General features: G+C 32.3%; 1 protein-coding gene across 1 annotated transcript in view; it reads right to left on the reverse strand.

Annotated features, from left to right (window-relative positions):
* The window catches only part of LOC124540201 (orexin/Hypocretin receptor type 1-like), an 89,085-nt gene extending 72,914 nt beyond the window's left edge, over window positions 1-16,171 (reverse strand). Inside the window, exon 1 of the mRNA XM_047117661.1 lies at window positions 16,051-16,171. The gene's annotated coding sequence lies outside the window, so the exon portion shown is untranslated. The remainder of the gene's footprint in view (window positions 1-16,050) is intronic.
* Window positions 16,172-16,692: the final 521 nt, after the last annotated feature.

The following is a 16,692-nucleotide window of genomic DNA, read 5'->3' on the forward strand; positions in this document are numbered from 1 at the left end:
GGAATTGCGATACGATTCATTTGGGAAACACTTCTAGATTTATTGCTACCTTCACACGGTAAATGAAAATTGTTAATACAATTTGAACAGTAATTAAAGAAATAAACATTAATGATCGTAGCGAAAATCAAATCGTTTCATTCGCTCCTTCGTTCATTCATGATTCATTCAATCAAAGAACAAGAATGTTGAAATTAATTTGAATAAGTTCAGGTATAAAAGATTTGACTGATTGACTGATGTTTTTTCTTTACGACAGTCTTTAATGCTATAAATCGTTTAAATAGAATGAAAGAATAAAAGTACTAAAAAGCATATGGTCTTAAGTGAGAATCACGACTTCCGTTCCTCCTGCCCTTATCCCAATTTTAATTGGGGTCAGCGCAGCATATCTTCTTCTTCCATATTTCTCTATCTGACGTCATCTTACAAGAAACATTCTTTTCCGTCATATCCTCTTTCACACAATCAATCCGTAGTTTCTTTGGTCGTCCCCTTCCTATCCATCCACATTCACGCTGAAGATCTTTCTCCCAACATGGTCTTCATTCCTCCGTAAAATATGTCCATACCATGATATGTATATGCAAGAAAATATGATTATATGTAAAAAAAAAAAAACAATTATACATTTTTAATCATGAGCTAATGCTTTACTTCAGCATTAGCTCAGGTAAAAAATAGCTAAATACCCATTTGAAACTGACATACATTACGATAACAACCTCATAAATACTCACTACACATTAGCGTAGACAGGAAACGTGGAATATTTATTTTACAATTATGTATCTTAACGGCTCTTAAAATATCTGTATCGTTCGAATTGCTTCCAGGAACTTTTAAATCTTCATCACAAATTGCCTTAAAAATGATTATGAGTAACATTTATTTATCATCATCATCATTAGTACAGCCTATGGGACTGACGTACCTGTGTTGGACAAAAGTCCCAAAATAAATAAGATAAAGGAAAAAAAATGTACGGCCGGTAAATTTTCCACTGCTGGGCTAAGGCCTCCTCTCCCTTTGAGGAGAAGTTTAGGAGCATATTTCATCACGCTACTCCAATGCGGGTCAGTGGATTCATATGTGGCACAATTTCGACATTTGACATGCAAGTTCACCGTCGAGCAGGGGATGAATTATAAACACAAATAAAGGACATGAAAATTCGGCGCTGCTTGGCCGTTGGTCCCATCACTTCCTCCAGGTCCATGAAGACTTTAAGACTCATCTGATCCAACGGTCAGCGCACGGCTACTTTGGTCAAATAGTTTTGGATTAAGGACAAAAAATAATTTTACTCACTCATTGGCTGTTTTACAAACCTTTCAAGTTCTTCCAATTCGATTTTAACGAAGGATATATTCATTTTATGAAATTCGTTGGTCATAACACAATAATTTGTTGTTGGGTCTTAAAATAGATCTCCAAATTAAATCGGAATTTCGAAGTAATGTTGAAGTAGATATCGGACTTCACAATAAAATTCCGAAATACTTCATATTTATATATATACTTGCTGACCTCTGTGGTCGAGTGGCGTGTACACCGGTTTTCATGGGTATGCCACTGCGAAGTCTCGGGTTCGATTCGATCGAAGTCGATGTAAATTGAATGGTTTGGGTCTGGGTGATTGTGGTACTCCACTTTTACGCCACTCCAATTTTCCGGGTTCGATTCCCGGCCGAGTCGATGTAGATTACCAATAGTTTTCTATGTTGTCTTGGGTCTGGGTGTTTGTGGTACCGTCGTTGCTTCTGATTTTCCATAACACAAGTGCTTAAGCTACTTACATTGGTATCAGAGTAATGTATGTGATGTTGTCTCATATTTATTTATTTGGTAAATCGTCATCAAACAAACAATTAATACTTGGGTTCATTTATCAGAATTTAACATGAATATCAAATTTTGGGTGTACGGAAAGGGCATTTGAGATAAATTGATAACATTCGAATTGGAGATCGGACATTAAGTTGTCAAACCGAGTGTAATTACATACAATTAGCCGAGATTATCAAGTGACATAAGTGAAATTGTAATTGATTGAAATTTGAATTGAAAAAACTTTATGTGTGACACAGTACTGAAGAAAAATATATTAAAAAAACTAACACAACAACAACAGCCTGTAAATTTTCCTCTGCTGGTGTAAGGCATCCTCTTCCTTTGAGGATCAGGATTTGGAACATGTTCCACCACACTGTTGCAATGCGGGTTCGTGGAAGACAACTGTGGAAACATTTTGTTGAAATTAGACACATGCAGATTTCCTAACGATGTTTTCCTTCATAACATGTCAAATTGAGCACATGAATATTCAGTGGTGCCTGAGTTTTAACCCGCAATCATCGGTTAAGATGCACGCATTCTAACCACTGGGCAATCTCGGCTCAAAAAAGTAACACACTGTATTTTATATGATATCTGCACATCAGTTTACAAATACCAAAAAGCTTATGTTAAAAGAGAAACATAAAATGACCCCAAAAGTTCAACTGATTTTCAGCGACCATTGTAGATGCCAGTGAGAGATATTAATAATTCCATATATGTATTAAAAAATAAATATATCAAAATTACAATAAATACATCAAAAATAAAAATATCTTTAAAAGTATAACACCTCACTGGTGACAGGACTGGTTCGTTTTTTGCCCAGAGGATCGGTATTGCGATTCAACGGGGAAATGCTGCTAACATTCTTGCCACCATTCCACGCGATCAAGATTTATACAGTAACGAGTTTTAGTTCATATTTGTATATATTTAACATTTAATGTTATTAATTCTTATGTTAATAAATTTTATTTTAAAACATAATATTTAAATCACACGAAACAGTTAAACAACAAAACTAAAACAAACAAATAATATGATATTTCGGAAATACATGAAAAATGACATTCAAATAGTTTACCTTCTATTCACACATCTGTATGTGTGTGTTGACGTCACAGTAATCCATTAAACCAGCCATTCGATGAATCGTCTAGTCTATTAATTAGTGTATCAATCGCGCGTCTGTCATTGTAGAATTTGATAACACATTTATTAATAATAAAACTATCAAATATGAAGCCTCCATATTCGTTCCGCTAATAAGTGCGTATCTTATCTTATTAATTTCAGAAAGCATAAGCTGATAGATTCCTTTGTCGGTAAACTTGTTCATAGATAAGTGTTATCTGTGAGTTTAGAAGTTATTTTTGACGTGAACATCTATTGGATTAAGGCTAAGACTGACATATGTTCCGTAGCTGCAAACGGCATCATCATGATCTGCCGTCAAACCCTTCCTCACCTCCGTACTTTATCTTTCGTACATGGCATGTATATTTTAGTCTTTAACCTTAATTATAATTATATATTTATTACATTAACGATACTTCATTATCACTACATAGTATGCTTAAATCTTTAAAATTGACCAATGGATTTTGATGTGTTTTTTTTTAATACATATATTGATTTGAGAGAAAGGTTTTTGCATATAATAAACGGACAATATATTAAAGAAACACTGATAATATTAGAAGTTTCTAATGTCATGAATAAACACATATTTTGTAGTATATTTGTAATCAGTATTTTACCCGTGCAAAGCCGGGGCCGATCGCTAGTTAATGAGGCTTTATGTTTTCCTTTATATTATGCTCTACTTATTCATCGTATTCGTTCAATTATATTATACAATAATTCAAAAAAAAAACATTTAAGACAAAAAATTATTTGTGTTTTAAAATACTTTTCACCTTTTTTAATTTTAGTGTGATCAACAGTCTAGTCTAGAAGGACCGATATTTCTTTTAAAATGATATTTTATAAGATAAAATATTAGAAAAAGAAAAAATATCTGACTTTTTTCAATTCAAATGTAGGCACAGCTATGTTGTACTATATCGATATATAAGAATATACGCAGGTGTATTTGAAAACAGATTGGATCAACCGAGAATAAAAGTTTACTTATGTGAGATGTGATTATTGGATTTCTGGGGAATATTATGATTGTTAGTGAAAGAATATCAGAACACATGTTACCGAAAGTATTTTATAAATTAGATTTAGTTATATTAAACCTCAAACATCATTAAACAATAGCGGACGAGCATATGGGCCACCTGATGGTTAGTGGTCACCACCAACCATAGACAATGGCGCTGTAAGAAACATTAACCATTTCTTTCATCGCTAATGCGCCACCAACCTTAGGAACTAAGATGATAAGTGATCTGTTTCCCTTCTAACTTCGAGAGCGTCCTAATCAAAGAAGGCAGGCAGCCTTAGGACGCTCGTACTAAGAGCTCATAAGTGGGCTTCCGACATCTGGATTATTTTAGCTCGCACTTGTGGTGAGAGCTTTCAGACCATAGTAATACCAAAAAAACAATAATCAATGAAATAAACATACCGTCACTGTTAGATATGTAATGTGGCTATAAATAAACTTGTACTAAAATATCAATTAAATGGAAAATTATTTTTCGTTAAGCATACAAGTTCTTGGTGGTAGGGCTTTGTGCAAGCCCGTCTGGGTAGATACCACCCACTCATCAGTTATTCTGCTGCCAAATAACAGTATTCAGTATTGTTGTGTTCCGGTTTGAAGGGTCGAAGGGTGAGCCAGTGTAACTACAGTAACTACAGGCACATGGGATATAACATCTTAGTTAACAAGATTAGTGGCACATTGACGATGTAAGAAATAGTTAATATTTCTTACAGCGTCCTTGTCTATGGGTGATGGTGACCACTTTCCATCAGGTGGCCCATATGCTGATCCGCTAAACTATATCATAAAAAAAAGATTGGCGTTAATATTTTTTATAATCTGCTTATCTTAAGTTTATAAAAATAAAACTTTACCACGAAAATATTTCCTTAAACACGCTTCATACCTACATAACTTAACAGATGAATAAATAAAAATTAACAGTTAACATTATCTCAGCTCCATACGAGATATTTGAGTACTTACATAATCTATACACGTCAGGTTAATGGCATTTGAGTACCTACTCGTGAGATAATAGCGGCGACTAGATTGGATAATAGCGAGTGTGAAACACTTTACTTTACATGTTTGACAAATTTCAGCTGACTACTGAACGTAGTATTAAAAAAAATCTCCAATCGGACAGTAAAGGTACATTCCAGCAATATTTTCTATCAATCAGGAATTTGCGAGAGATTTGTCTATCTGCGAAAAAACAACAACAGCCTGTAAATTTCCCATTGCTTGGCTAAGACTTCCTCTCCCTTTGAGGAGAAATTTTGGAACATATTCCATCCCGCTGTTCTAATGCGGGTTGATGGAATACACATGTGGCAGAATTTCTATGAAATTAGACACATCCAGGTTTCCTCACGATCTTTTCTTTTACCGCCGAGCACTAGACGAATTATAAATACAAATTAAGCACATGAATATTCAGTGACTGTATTTTTAAATGGTGAAAAAGAGTAACTACTGAGTTTCTTGCCGGTTCTCCTCGGTAGAACATAGCTTCACTGAAAATAGTTGTTAAATGACGATTCAAAAGTGCTTGTAAAAGCCTACTTGAATAAAGTATGTTTTGATTTTGGTGCTTGCCTGGATTTGATCCCGCAATTAGCGGTTATGGTCGGTCGCGACTATCCGCGGATATTACACACTATTTTCGATAACCAGTGTAACTTATAAGGCATATCTTAGTTCCAAAGGCTGGTGACGCATTTGTCGTAAACATTCGTTCAAATTCCTTGTAGCCAAAAGGTTTATAAGCAATGATGATTCCGAAATAAAAAGCAGCCCATTTGTATGTTCTTTTCATCATACATACCATCTTCTTCTTTGGGCTTCTTTACAATAAGTGCATGTTAATAGTTTGGGTTCAATGTCGTCTATGGTGCTTCTATCTTAGACGGCGATAATATCTGATGCCAAAATTTGTGCAGGTTTATCAACTACGCCAAGGCACTTTCCCACTTACATGGATTGCTCACACTTGTTTCAGGAAATATTGTGCAATATGATAGTGCATGGTGAGACTACCTGTAAGTAGTAGAACTTTATCCTAGATAACTTTGAAATGTATTTTTTATATGTGTATCTACTGTCGGTTGTCCTAATAAGGATAAAATACTATCAGAGGATCTGACGTGAAACGAATACGCTGTGAGAGAAGAAGAAATTAATGATTATACCATTATCAGAATAGAAACAATAAAAGTTTCAATGAGTATTCAGCTTCCTGTTTCAATGAAAATGAAAATGTATACCTAAATTTAACTTAATTAAATATTTCCATGACCAGAAACAAAGGCCTCAAAATCTAGCGTTAACGAGCTATTGAATAAGTCATATTATTCCTAACAAGATTATATAGCTAGGTGAAAATTATTTCAAAATCCCAAACATTTTTTCCTCGAAAGCTTAATTGTAAATAAATATAAAATAACACTTTCCGCATTCTGTACCACCCACTTGGTTATCTGAGTAGCTTAAGAACAATTCAACATAAATCACATCAGATCATTTTCCTCGGCAATTTTTCATTCTTAAGAACATTTTTCTTGGAAGAAACTCGAAACTCACTGCAGAAACTTGATCGTAAGATATTAAAAAATGATCGACTGTAATAGCTCTAGCATTAAAAGAATATACGTATCAAAATAGTGCATCACCGTGAATTGACTTACGACATTTCACGAATGAGTTCTTAAAGAATTGCACTACTGTATCGATTTTATCTCCAAACAACGGTATTGTTATATTGAATGTTCGTGATCGTGTAATAAATAGTCGTAAATAAAAAGTAAGTCGTAATCAGTTTTAGATCTTATATACGAAAGTAATCGATTACTAGTAAACAGTTTTATTCACGAGGCTGTCTATAAAACATCATATTGAGTGACGTTTGTTTACAGAACGAATTTTATCGATTTAAAATCGACCAATAAAATTTTCAATACTACGACGATAATAAAAAACCCATTGAGTTTCAAGTCTTGCGGTACGAGTTCTAAAAGAAATAAAACCTTTTTAATGAAGTCTTCATTATTAAGAAAATGTGTGAAAAATTTCATCCAGTTCGACCACTAGTTACGTCTACCTCTACAAATTCCCCTCATTTCTGTTGAAAGTTCCAAAAATCCTCAGGGAACGACTATCTTGAAAACGAGCAACTATTCTAAACTTGGAGTCAATCAGGCTTATAGTTTCGAAGATCTCGTGGTTAGTCAGACCTTAATGTTTCAATTACATCAACAATAAAGTCCAACTTCAAGTCAGAAGTACTCCAAGTAGGAAACAAACTTTATGAACAAGCGTTTATGACCAAATCTTGTCAAAGTTTTGATAAATGAACCAAATATTTGAACAGTACACTCCATCTCAAAAATTCTCCGAAAATTTTGCAAATCTAATATGTTTTTTACGTATTTAAATTGATATAATAATATATGATATATGTGTACGAAACAGTATTTTTGAAGATGTTAAAAGACGTTTGAATGAACGCCAAATATTTCTGATGAATTCGACTTGAGCAAATTTTCCATAGTAGATAATCATCAATATTCTTGCAGACTGGCATTGAAAATATGTAAGCCAGGGCAATTAATGCGCTAGTATCACTATTATATTATTTTTCGATGACAACTCACTCACCCTAAACCGAATAAAGAGTATTGATATTTGTTGTTGCCTTAAATTATATATAAGGTACAACCGACCCAAAAAATCCACTCAAAGGATACCAAAGGATTATTTGGAATTCAATATTAAGTTAAAATTGATATTTTGAATCTTTGATTAACGATATGTTATATCAATAGATTGTTGCACTACAAAATAATTAATACAACTGGGATAACTTCATTTTTTGGCTTTTATTTTTGCAAAAGGCCAAGATTATTTCGCCATCGCGTGCGATGAAGAAGACACGATAGAAATTGATCGGTACGGTAGAGATTACAGGCTCAAATTAATTTTGAATTTTGAACCCATAACCTAAAACAACACAATAATAAACAGATAAAAAAAATATCTATTAAAACATATAAGAACAAAACTATTTGCAGCTTAACCTTATTAGTTTCAATGTATTTACATAGAAAATTTTTAAATGGGCTAAAAACAAATATTAACAAACATTCATCATTAATAGGACGAGGAACTTTATCAAGGAGAACGTCGAATATAGGATGGATGAGTTTGAAGCAAGAGAACAGTGTATGGGATAAGAAACCTTCGTCTCCTTTTTATCTTGTGTTCGTGACAGCTACGTCTGACAGTTACCAAACAACTTTACTAGTGTGCGTGTTCTTTGTGATCTTGTGCCCAGGATTGCCTACGAATGGCAAAGAATAGGAATGGCTGGAGGAAGGTGGTACGAAGTGTTCAGGCAGCCACACGCATGATGGTCACGACCCTCAGTAATGAGGAAACGCAAACGACTAGGAAGAAGTGTTCTTTTTTCGATGTGTGTCTTTGACAGCACTTGCAACGTAAATTGCATTTACGTTTAGAATTACTCAATGTGTCGGAATATATCATAATTTTGGGTTACTGAAGAGTAGATTATTTACAGGGAGGGATTCTCGAAAAGAACAAAAGCGACTAAGAGCAATACCTATAAGGCCTAAAGTTTAAGTATCCGTTCTGATTAAAGAAGTTTTATTGGTCAGTTTTATAAAAATATTAACTTACTATTAAAACTTTTTTTCACTTAGCCCTTTAAAATTATTTAAATCAAAATATTTCTTGTTACGTTCAAATCCGACACAAAGGCATAAATTGAACGCGTGATTCGTAGCATATTGGCTAAGGAAATTTCCTTTCAAAGCTAACAGCTTTGGCTACAGTTGTTCAATCCACGAATCCATCTGCCATTTGTTCGTAAAACGGGAAAATAGAAAGAGTAAATACGCTTCCAATGTTTTTAAATTACCTGCATAATAATATGCTTTATAAAAAACTATGCCTTTTAAGCAAAATTAGTTTGACTGACGTGCGTTTCAATTAGTTATGTAAACAATAATAGTCCGATCAATCTACACGTTCAGTGATAAATAAACTCACAACATAATAAACTATTTTATTAATTATAGGCTTGTTGCCTTTAATTAATAAAATTACTCATAATATAATTATAAATAAAAGGTGTCGAAGTTACCCGCCATTCCCGTTAATGAAAAATTTTTTAACTCAAGGTTTAAGGAAAAAACGAGTTTTCCTCAATTATCACCAAAACAATAATGACAAAAATTGTAGATCATAAAAATATCTGCAAAAAATATACCAATATTTATTCCTACGGACTACCATTTCTGACATTTTAAAATTCAATAAGTTTTATAATTATATACACACGCAGGTGGCCAGGTTTACCATAATCTCTTAAGAATACATACATACAAATACATACAAACACATAGGAAAGGTACAAACTACTCCAACTCACTACCACTAACCTAGCCTATAATTTTTATAAGCTGTCACAGATAACTCTACTAAAAATCAATTCAGTTTTTCTCAAGATGCCAGTTCCACCTGCAGCGCTGTATTTATAAAGTTCATCGGTAGTTTGAACATAAAATATAAACTGAAGCTAATTTAGAACTATCGCAACCCGCACTCTGACTAGATTACAATAACTTCTCAATTAAAAGGTCAATAGCAGCCGTGTACGGCGTTGAACCCTAAATAAGAAGCAGACATTTTTCCACATATATTCCGCATATCTGTAACTGCCTTTCAAAAATAAGGACATGAATATTCAAAATAATAATTGTTTATCTTGACTCCTCCTTCCATTTGAGCTGAGTTAACCCAGTGGTTAGAAATCGTGCATCTTAACCGATGATTTCGGGTACAAACCCAGGCAACCACCACTGAATTTTCATGTGCTTCATTTGTGTTTATAATTCATCTCGTGCTCAGCGGTTAAGGAAAACATCGTGACGAAACCTGCATGTGACTAATTTCAGCGAAATTCTGTCACATATGTGTTGGACCAGCATGGCGGAACATACTCCAATTGACAGGCTGTTTATTATAGGTCTTTTCGAATTGTATTCATTACGTCACACTTGGGTTTTTATTCAATTGACAAATGAGGTCGTGACATTAAATCTGTCATTATAAAAGGAAATTTTAGTTAAGAGATTCCTTTATCACATGAAAATGTTTTATAAATGAATGGGCGCTATTATCCGAATCGCCATTTTCGTTTGTGGGCAATCGGACAATAAGCTTAGGTCGTTATTGGCGCGGCTCGTGATTTATTAAAGTGTCCAATTGTACTATTCGATTTTTCAGTGAATGTCTGAATAATTTACTTCGATTTATTTAATTTGGTGTTTTATTCTTCTTTGTTTTTATTAAGTTCAACTCTAGATTTTTCTTAATCTATGACTTCTAAATGTATATTACATTTTTTTTATGTGATAGGTGGCAAACGAGCAGGAGGCTCACTTGACGGAAAGTGACTATCACAGCCCATGGACATCTGCAGCACCAGGGGGCTAGCAGGTGCGTTGCTGGCCTTTAAGGAAGGAGTACGCTCTTTTCTTGAAGGTTCCCATGTCGTATCGGTTCGGAAAAACCGTCAGCTAAAGCTGGTTCCACAAGGTTGTGCGAGGCAGAAAATGTAGATTTTCGGACATCGAACAACACATACATGGTAACGCTTTCTTTTTGTCCCTATTATAGCTGAAGTAGTTTACCCAGTATTTATAATCTTAATATATAAAGCAGTATTGACAAATTAAATGGCCTTCGAAAACTAGGAGTGTCCAAGTCAAGGCCGTGCATCATAATTTAATAACGTTATAGACGCAATAAACAATCATATTCAATTATTGTTTTCCATGTTGTAAACTTCTTTTACAATAAGACAGCGTCAACTTGTTAGTAACATACAATGTTATAGAATTAATTAATGTAAATATATTTGATAAAAGTGTTTCTTTTTTTAAATTCCGCGATCTCAGAGAAATCTCTTTGGTTACTTAATTGTTAAGTCACGGACATTTTTCTTTTTTTTTTTTAATTTTTATATATAGATATATATTTATTTTCAACCGACTTCCAAAAGGAGGAGGTTATCAATTCGTCTGTATTTTTTTTTATGTTTGTTACCTCATAACTTTTCACTGGGTGGACCGATTTTGATAATTTTTTTTTGTTTGAAAGGTAGTGCTTCCCGTGGGGTCCGGGTTTTTTTTTAATTTTTTTCCGATGATGGTATCCATATGAAAACGACATAAGTCTTAAATTTGCATTATGTATATGCGCGACAAATCGGTGAATAACTGAAAATCACGTTAACCAATTTTGATAATTCTTTTTTTATTATAAAATATATACTTCAAGGGTAATTTGGTGAAAGTTTGGTAAGGTTCTGAGCACAGGATCCATGACAAAGTAACGGAACGGAACAATTCTGAGGAGCACGTTAGCGATACTCAGTCGAATCTTTTATTTATAGGTTATTTGGATATTTGAGTCACCTTCCGTAATGTGGTTATGTTTATGTAATTATCATAGTCGAATATTATAATCAACTAGCTACCCACCCATTTGTTAAAGTACTCTCGTATTGTTTTTTGATAGATATTCGTAGGGTTATGTAGGGTTTTATTGGCTGACACCGGCTCCAAATATACCAATAACTATAACTACATTATATAATCGTAAATCGACTTTTAAGTAGTCTAATATTTTTCATTTCATTTAACTTAGGAAGACTCTAAAAAATATGTTGAATACGCAATTATTTTTCTTACTTTTTCGTGCATATTCATTTGTTTTAAAATAGTGTTTTGTTTGAAGTCGGTTTTTCTTTTTGTTAAAATTTTTATTTCATTTATAATATAATATAATATTTATTTTTATTATCATGTAGTTATAATTATTGTTATATTTCGACGGAACTTTCACTGACAAATAACTAATATAATAAGAAGTAACTTAGGCTACAATAGTTATTTTCTTTTGTTTAATTCAGACTCTTACAAGGTCGTGGGCACAGCTAGTATGTTATAATACACAACGCAGGCAAATTCATTCACACCAAATGTAGTAGGAATCCATCGTGTTTTCTTTACATGAATATATTCATTTGATTTTTATATATTCACGTCTCGTTATGAAGACATTATGATTCGTGCTTACAAAAACTACGCATATATGTAAAATGTACGTACTAAAAATATAGGGCATAGCGTAGTCAAGCATAAGTAATATTATGCATAGTAGGGCTTGTGTAACTTGTAGTGAGTTTTTTGTATTCAACGGAGAGAATACGTAATTTATAATATATATGAATAATTTGATCATTTATTATCTATGTGTGTTTCTACTTTTTATGTGTGTGTGTGTGTGTGTTTAAGACTAGTCAGTTTTTGGAAAATTTAAACCGTTAAATAAAAACCTACACCCAATGGAATTTATAGTGAGAATATCATTAACTTGTATTTAAAATAAATCTTTTTTAAGTTACAGTGCATTTCAATAACCTACAAACTTAAAAAAATAATATTACAATAAGTTTAAAATTTTTCCCCAAAGTCCACATTTACTAGTTTCCAACCTCAGTACCGCCCACGTGACGATAGAGAAGGGGTTGAAGAGGTTAATTGTAACTGTTATTTATAATCCAGACTATTATCTATCTCTGTTCCAAATTTCAATCAAGTTAAGCCGTTAAGCCGTTAAGCCGTTCTGAAGTGGTTGTGGAACAAACACACATACGTCCAAACTTTTGCATTTTAATATTAGTAAGATGGTACTTGGAATCAAGTCAAATCAAATTGGTATATTTACGAATAAATCACAACATTATAAATACCTTTACAAAAAAGTCAGTCAAATTCTTATATTATGAGCAAAGTTTACAAACTCTTATATTATAAGTAAAAAAATGTTTCATAAAACTGATTAAACGCTAAGCTCTCATTGGTCGGTTATTGCGTCATAGAATGCTTTCGACCAATAACCAACTAGATATAAACTGAATTCGATCGGTGTTTCCGAAACTGGTAACATATTTGCAAATAATTATCAACAATTTGTTGTTTTTTTCGCAAATTTCTTCCGTCAGTCCTATCTCGTTTTCATTATCTTATCATGCTAAACATATTTCATATTCTAATCATTCACCGCAAGGGCTTTAAACTTTATTATCTCGTAAACATTGTAAAATAAATCATTTGAACAGATAAATATATATATTTCTAAAACGTTAAACGTTAACGTATTGAATCAAGTTTTCACCTTGTTGGACGTGAATCACGTTAGATTTGCATGAAACGCGCATACTGAGTTATTCGTAGCATTCGATTGAAACTGAATGTGTTCTATACCAAATATAGACTTTATAGAGAATATCAGCAGCCTACACGATATTAAAAGAATTTTGTTACATATTTTAATTCCTTAACCACGTCATTTTTTAATTATATTGGCGGACGTGTATATGGACCACCTGATGGTAAGTGATCCCCACCACATATAGATAATGGCACAGTAAGAAATATTAACTATTCCTTACATTGCCAATGAGCCACCAACCTTGGGAACTAATGTTATGTCCCTTGTGCCTGTAGTTACACTGGCCCACACACCCTTCAAACCAGAACACAACAATACTGAGTAATGTTGTTTGGCGGTAGAATAACAACCAAATCATCAGTGAGTTGGTTGTACCTACCCAGACAGGCTTGCACAAAGCCCTACCACCAAATTGACAGATATGAGTTGACTTTAAAATAAGCTAGATTGTATATATACCTGGTAGGCACCTGTTAGGCACCTTAACGATAACTATTAACACCTCAATTAAACTACATCACTAATTTTTTAAACATTACAATGTTATATACAAATATTGACGGTGATACATATATGAATGACTGGTACCCATACTGTAAAAACAACAATAACAGCCTGTACACTTCCCACTGCTAGGCTAAGGCCTTCTCTCCCAAGAAGTTAACACTCATTAATTACAGTCAATAAATGGTAACGAATTCAAATCAACACAATACCCTAATTGTTATTCCTGCACTGAAGAGTTGATCAAAGATAGAGTTTAACCGAAAACTACCAACTTCTCCAATAATGGTTACATTGATTGAAATATTCAGACCAACCGTATCAATCATATCGAGTCAATGTACTCAAGTGTATGACAAATTTCCTTCAGTAAAAAAATGAACGATATGTACTTCAATGTATAAAAAATAGCGACTCGTCCGGCGTCGCACAGGTACAATCACCAACAACAACAACAGCCTGTAAATTCCCACTGCTGGGCTAAAGGCCTCCTCTCCCTTTGAGGAGAAGGTTTGGAACATATTCCACCACGCTGTTCCAATGCGGATTGGTGGAATACACATGTGGCAGAACTTCTATGAAATTTGTCACATGCAGGTTTCCTCACGATGTTTTCCTTCACCGCCGAGCACGAGATGAATTATAAAGACAAATTAAGCACATGAATCAGCGGTGCTTGCCTGGCCAATCACCAACATCAACATCATATTAGAAACATCTAAAACTATTAGTGTTACTTTATTATATTGTATGCACAAAAACCTCTCCAATCACTCTATCTGTTAAGAAAATCCGCATCATAATCCGTTAATTTTAAAGATCTAAACATTCATAGGGATAGACAGTGGCAAGCGATTTTATTTTATACTACATATTTAATGATGATTAAACAATACAAACTAGTAGTAGTAGTATACATTGTTTAATCTATGTACCTGTATTGTTTAGTCTCTGCGTTTTAAATCCATAATATCTTCGAAAATATTCAACCTCTAAAATTAACAGTGTTTCTTTACCATATTGTCTATGCATTATATACAAAAACCTTCCTCTTGAATCAATATATTATTAAAAAAAAACATCAATATCCCTTACGTTATTTTTGTCTTTGTTTTATATTATGTAATAATTATGTTCTGCCAGTTTACTTCGAGAATTAAATTAAATTTAGCCCTTTTAAATTTAGTCCTTCCCTGACTCAAACTCTCTTCTCACTAAATATCATCTAAATCGGCACAGCAGTGTAAGCGTTTAGAGGTGACAGACAGAGTTACTTTCGCATTTACAATATATAAGAAAAGATTCTTCCTTTCTTAAGTGTTAATAACTTAACATAAAATATATCTTATAACGTTAAAGTACTAAATGTATAACTACAATTTATAAGTTTAATACCTGTTACGGTTATTTGTAAGAATAATTATGTGTAATTAAAATATAAAGGTAATATAAGGATAATCTTATATCATAGTATATAAAAAATAAAGAGATTATTTTTTTCGCTGTTGACAAAACAAAAATAGTTTTATTAATGTTATTTTAATTGTCATTACAGCACCACCCACCTCATATTCTATGAGCTATCTATCACCTACGCCGTTGGTTAGACGAGTTCGCTATGTTACTAATAGGTCGCCAAAATTGTATGCTTCTTCTATTATGTTGTATTGTATTTATTCATTTTCCCTTTTTGGTGACAAAGCATACATATTTTTTATGAAAATCAAACTTAAACTTAATATTGACGTAATATTAGTTGTTTTTTTTTCTCTAATAATTTTTTTTTTTCAAATATATTCCACTACAGTCAAATTTCAAAGTACAGAAACAAAAAAAATAATCATAATTTTTTTTTACGTTATTCCGCGTGCTAATCTGTTAACAATTATTTCAGTTATTCATGAACAAACATTAAATTTATTATGGAAATTTAATAAAAAAATATTCCGTCCGACGATAAATAACTTTAAAATAAAAATTATCAAAGGTAATCAGTGTTTATGTTAGGTTAAGTATAATCAATCATGTGTTTATGTACATTTATTTTATACCATGTATAGTACAATTTATACTCAAAATTAATTCTATATTTTTTTATTTAATATCATCCATAATTATATATTTTTTTAAAACATGAATTAATATTTTAAACACAATTAATGTCATAATTTTTTAAACTTTAAACAACTACTAAAAAGTTTAATTATATTTTTACTTACCTAAGTCACAATTCAATATTTACTCCAAACTTTTTTGTATCAAACATTAAAAAAAAAGTTTATTAAAAAAAACTGTTCTATAAAATGACACAATGTTTTTTTTTTAATAATACGTTAAGAGCTTTAGAGCATACTGCCGATTTTCCCGCCAATATTAAAGGTAACAGAACACGAGCGCGCGTCACTCGTTAGTAAAACCGACTGCCGTTTCCGAACGATACAACGAAGGAAATATCCTAAATAAAGAAACCAATATTCCGATTTCAGATAGTTCTACCTTATTTTTCTCTTGGAAACTATAAAGTCATAATATATAACAAATCATTTAACATAAGCAATTATTATTATTTTTTATTATAGTTATTATTTTATTACTGGTAAGGATTACATAAATAAAAAAGGGTAGATTTTTTATAATGATCGTGACATTTAGTCGAAAATATTAAAAACCATTAGAAATTAAATACTTAAAAATTTAAAAATATATTTTTCTTAAATAGTACAAAAAAAAATGTTGATATTAAAATATATAAGACATTCTCATAAAAATCTATGCCAATTGACAATTAAATAAAAAAATAACAGGCTACATTTTTAGACCATAAAAATAAAATTATTTAACGTTGTTTAATTGCAATTACT

Source organism: Vanessa cardui, chromosome 24 (assembly GCF_905220365.1).
Source record: "Vanessa cardui chromosome 24, ilVanCard2.1, whole genome shotgun sequence".
In the NCBI taxonomy this organism is placed as follows: Eukaryota; Metazoa; Arthropoda; class Insecta; order Lepidoptera; family Nymphalidae; genus Vanessa; species Vanessa cardui.